Raw genomic sequence first — 6000 nt, forward strand, 5'->3', positions numbered from 1 at the left:
TGGACATTTAAACTTTCGGACAGAGACTTTTAAATATAGGAGAGTTCCAGAGAGTTTTGGGTTCTGTTCGCGCCGTTACCACTCTGTAGTTGACCAGCTGAGCTGGCCTATTAGGTGGGGCAAATGAGGACTCTGCCCCAAGGGACATATTGATTGTTCACCCAGAGCTCTACGATACCTCATATCAGTAGAGACCGGACCAAACTATGTGTATAAATGTTATTTCGGAGTCCCTTTTTGTTGGTTTATTGCCGTTAAATCACAGCCAAATCAGTTTATTGTGTGTTCATATAGCTGTAGTAAACAGCCGAGTGTGGCTCGCTAGACACAGTGAGCTCGATGAAATCCACGGAGCTCCTCTGGACTATGTTATGAACCAGACATGACGGCGTTTAGTTCCCCGTGATATCTGGGACTTCCACAACACATACTAAGCAGAAATAGAGGTTATTTTTTCCACAGTTGACGGCGGACAGTTGAACGGCTTTCAGGGCGATAAGCCGCGCCCCCTCTCCGGCGCGTCCAGCGCGATTCACCGATTCACGCGAATGAACACAAATAGTCCCCCGGCGAGACAGGCGCAAATAACGCGATTAATAGAATTAAACAGATACCTATAACAAACAGAAAAGATTCACAAATGCGCACAGAACAATTCACAAATATATTCGATTTACAAATGAACACAGAAGGATTTACAAATATATCCACAAACAAATACATACAAATGCAGAAATATATTTGTGATTTTTTTTTACATTTATATAAATCGTAATTTATTTATGTCTGCATTGGAATGTATTTGTGAATCGTTCTGCGTGCATTTGTAAATCGAATATATTTGTAAATCCTTCTGTGTGCATTTGTAAATCGAATATATTTGTGAATTGTTCTGTGCGCATTTGTGAATCTTTCTGTTTGCATTTGTGAGTCTTTCTGTGTGCATTTGCAATTCTTGAGACTGATCTGACCCCATATGGCCTAGGGGGCGCCATTATCAGGTGTGAACCAGTTTCCTTTAGTGAGACTCAACGCTGGTTTCTGCCACAGACACTCTCTAGGCCTCTGGATGTTGATGTTTTCTTCACTGGGTTTGAGACAAGTGCCCCTATTGGTAGCACCTCCCTTTGTTACCAGGCTTCACCACAGAGGATACAGGTATCTGTTTAAGAGTTTTCAGTGTCACAGTCTCCTGAGGACAAGTGGTGTACCTTTTTACAGTGGGTGAGATGAATCCAAGATGACCTCTCATCCATGTGAACAACAGCCGGTGTGCTTAGAAGGACGTGGTCTCTGTCCTTTTATACACAGTGATAAACAAGCTTCATAACAAAGTATGGTGAGGGTTGGTACCAGGTTGACCCAGTCCTCCTTTATCTTCTTTTGAAACAAACTTTAATGTTATCTGTCTTCAAAGACATCCTGTGGACTGCAAGGTCACGGCTATAATGAGACAGTTGCACGGTCTGTTTCTCAGTTACCAAGCATCATAAAAAAGTACAAGCATTATGCATATATCATTCTGTATTGTTCCAACAGATACTGACAATCCTCTGTCAGACTTGACAGCTGAAGGTTCTGGACAGTGCTGGGCCATCTTGGCTGACACCCTCTTCATTATTGCATGGAGGTCCGGGACAGTGCCCGTTGAGGGGAAGACCGGGATGATGGTTCCCATTTTTAAAAAAGGGGACCAGAGGGTGTGCTATAATAATCAGCGTATCACGATGCTCAGCATGTTTGTGATATTGATGGCCAGGATCTCAAGACGCAGTCGGTGGTGGTCTGGTTTAGGGACCTCAGAATAGCGTCTCTGCTTTGCAGAGACCATGACTTTCCTCATGCACTGGGCAGTTTACAGCCAAGTAAAAAGCCGTTGGGATGAGCGTCAGCACCTCCAGGTCTGAGGCGTGGTTCTCTGCTGGAAGATGGTGGATTGCTCCCTCCGGGTTGAAAGTGAGTCACTGCTTCAAGCGATGGGGTTCAAGTCTCTTGAGGTCTTGTTAATGAGTGGGGATAAAATGGAGCACGAGATGAATAGGCAGTTGTCCTGGACCGTTGTGTTGAAGAGGAAGCTGAGCTGTAAGGCAAAGCTTTTGTTTTACCAGTCCATCTATGTTCCAACCCTCACATGTGGTCTGTGGGTAGTGACCAAAGGGAGATAATGGATACAACCCTCCTCCGTAGGGTGCTGGGCTCAACCTTACAGATGAGGTGGGGAGCTGAGACATTCCAGAGGGAGCTCGGAGTAGAGCTGCTGTTCCTTCATCAAAACGGATCATCTGATCTGGATGCCCCCAGTTTTACAGGCATGTCCAACTGGTACGAGGCCCCGGGTACACACGGGCTGTCAGGATTCCTGTCTGAACCATTGTGTTAACCTCTGTTTCCCCCCTATCTCCTCTCCTTATGTGTCTGTCATTCCATTCCCCTGTTTGTTATTGTATGTCATGTGCTCGGTGTTTGTTTTCTTGGACCTGCCTCCAGACGATTTCCATGGCCACACCTCTGATTGGCACTCAGCTGCGGACAATCTGGATCGTTACCAGCTGATCTTGATTCCACTGATCACCGCCTGGCTGCTTATCAACCCTGGCCCTGCAGGCCTGGGTTGTCAGTCCGTTTCGTCTTCTGCCTCGGTAGTCTTACCACTGTTCTGTAAGTTATCAGTTGATTTTTTTCCTGGACTAACTTCCTTCCTCTCCACTACGGTTGTAGAATATTTGCTGAGCTGCCAGCCTCCGGTGTCGAGCCACAGGACTCACATCGTCGATTTGGCCACCTGTGTCGGACCACGGGCTCCACACATCCTCGCCTTAAGATCCTGTTGAAATAAAATCTGTTTTGCCAGACTCTGACTCCTGTGGTCTTGCTATTGGGTCCTCATCTTGACCTCCCGTGACACGGGCACACCGGGGGGATTATATTGTATATCTCATCGGGCCTGGAAACGCCCCGGGGGAGCTGGAACATTTTGCTGGGGAGAGGGAAGTCTGGAACACCTTTCTGAGCAGAACAAAATTGACAGATGGAAAAAATTACCAGGCCTTTTTAAATAAAGTAAATATTTATGTGTTCAGGAGGAACCAATGAGCATGCAGATACAGTATTTAGTTGTTTTTTCCATTTCTTTTTTTGTCTGACAAACTCTTTGCTGTGAGAGTGGTTGTCACTATCATGAATGGGTCTTTATATGAAATGTATTGAAAATGAGAAAGGGAATGAACCTTGGTTTGGAATTTTAATTTTCATAACTCTTGTTCTTCCCCATTTTTTAAGATTTTTATATTTTGATTTCTTCCTTTCTTAAATTGTGAATTTAGTTTTTTGTATATAATAACAGTGAGTGAAAGTATTGTAACTAATGTAACCTCCTTAACATGCTGCTAATGTGTAACATTTCCCTTAATGGATATCAAAATGTGTTTTTATAGCGTTAGTTTTCCCTTTCAGGGTCACAAGCACTGCAAATGAAGAGGAAACAAAACTATGTAGAATTATAAAAGTTTTGTACTTTTAATACATCTCCATTCATATCTTGTCATGTGCAATAACAAAACGGGACAGCAAAAAGGCTCAATAGTATCAGACCTGTAACAAGAGTAAAGACAGCACAACAGCATGCCATCACTATCTCACCCTTCAGAAAAAGCTTCTTCTCTGTATTCCAAAATCTGTTTTTGTTTTTATTACAAAAGCTATAAACATTTCCATGACATAAAATACTGTACATTTCACAAGTCAGTAATTATAGGTTTTTTTTCCAATTTATCCTACAAAATTATCTACATTTGGTGACATACAGTATGCAAAATCCCCCTTACAAATAATATGAACCCACTGGGGGAAAACATTGCTGTTTTGCTTTGAGACATTTACACCAAAACAAACCATTTTAGAACAATAAGGAACATTTGGTAGCACATGCAGAACGACGCTACAGTCAAAATCTGAAAAAAGTTCTCGGAAAAGAAATCACAAACTATAAGTTATCTAAAGGAATTTACAAAAGCTGACATTGACACAAAGGGGAACCCTCAGTTCTACATGGTGGCTGTTGGGTTAACAGGCCTTTGTACACCATCCTTGATTCATTTTGAGTTGACCTGAAACATTCTTATTATTCCTTTTCTTTTTTACAATACCAATATGATGTTCATACTCAGCTTCCACATAAAATGCCTGGCCTGTTGCTCCATCAGCATCTTCAATAAACCCATTACAGTTGATTATACAAACTCCCATCAACGGCCTAAAAAACACATCCATGTGGGGGAGGTGATCCACTATGAATGTAGGAAAGATGACAATAAAGATTTTTCACATACTTTAATTCAGTGGCACCACCCTGTATCAAGTAACACACAAGCTGAATTCATTGAAAAGCACTCAGATGAAGAGGTTCTTATCATGAAATAAGGCTGGAAAAGTTCCCACTCTCCTCTAGAATCCATTCTCCAGGACTTTGTCCGTGAAGATCTCGCTGTTATGACGAATAGGGATTGCACCATACACTGATATGTTCCAATCTGTGTCAGTCAGATTTGAAAGACGGGCAATAACTTCTCTATAAAACCATCTCTTTGCTTAGAAATGTTGACAAATTGGTTAAACATTAGAGTCGAGTTTTGCTCGTATTATTAACTGCCAGAGTCTTCTCAGTTTATCCCACCAGACTTTAGCCTCTTTACTCGTAATATTAGTCTATAACGAGGCTTAACTGTCAACACTGTGAGCTACCGCTACAATAGTTAAACGTTTCATGTTTTCTTGTGGTCTGTTTTACATTAACAATGCAGCAAAGTAAAACAGGTGTGTGAGCAAGTATTTAACTGAGGTTTGTTGGGACTCATTATTATCCAACTCTCTGAACAAAGCCCAACACACGTTGGAAAGTGTTGCTCTGAGCCGGAGATGAACCCTAACCCTTCGACCTTTGCCTGTGCAAAACAAGCTGACAAGCATGGCACCAATAGCAACCGAACCAAACATGCTAACCGATTTAACATTATTCCACTGTTTGAAACAAGTTGGGAAGAGAGTCATCCAACCTGCACGGGGAGCATGTGTCGTGACTTGTTTTCACAGCGTTCCTACAAACATTACTGAGAGCAGGTTACTGTATGAATACTTTAGTCCATAAGCTACCATTTGAACAGTTTTACAGGTTTTCAAGGAAACATGGCAAGTGATTTATTATTATTTATTTTTTCATTTACAACAAATCCCATGAAAAGACACAGCCGGTCAACCTCTTAATACTTTTACAACTGCCCATGGATTCCTTACAGAAGCTGTACATCTTCTGAAGAAGGGTTCGTGAATATATGTATATATTCTTAAGGCTCATTAACCTCCTAACAGCTGGACACGTTCCTCAAACAGGAGAAAGTAGTGCATTTGTTGGGAACGATTATCAGCAGTGTGTGGTCTTGTTAATGAGAGCAAGTCTGCCTTAAATGACTTCTATAGCACACATAATCAGCCTTTGGATACAAACACAATATTTGATAGTAGAATTAACTCGTTGTTGATTTTAGTCTTTTCATGGGATTTGTTGACAATAAGAGAAATAGAAAATATCACCAGTTAGCCTTTCAATAACTGTGTTTGGCTAGAATGGTGCATATGGTTTGGAGCACCACATTGATGAAATATGACTAAGCATGACCATAACAACACATGAACTCCCTCCACAGTTGATCCACTATTTCAGGGCAATGACCCCCTCCAAAAAAGGCAAAGCTCTACTTTCAATGTCTACCACTACAGAACTAATGCTACTCATGACTTGGATTTCAATCCAAAAAGGCCAATTTCCAACAGCTACCGATGCAGTAAAGGGGCTAACAAACATGAATCCAGCACATATTCCAGCTGGTTAGACCACAACGTCACCTGCCTCTCTTACCTGTGACTATAGAGCTCCTGCTGATTCAATAGCAACATTTACATTTAAATAGCGCGATGGCCACCGGGAAAAAGAGGATGAGTCACTAG

Source organism: Pholis gunnellus (genome assembly GCF_910591455.1).
Source record: "Pholis gunnellus genome assembly, chromosome: 23".
Classification (NCBI taxonomy): Eukaryota; Metazoa; Chordata; class Actinopteri; order Perciformes; family Pholidae; genus Pholis; species Pholis gunnellus.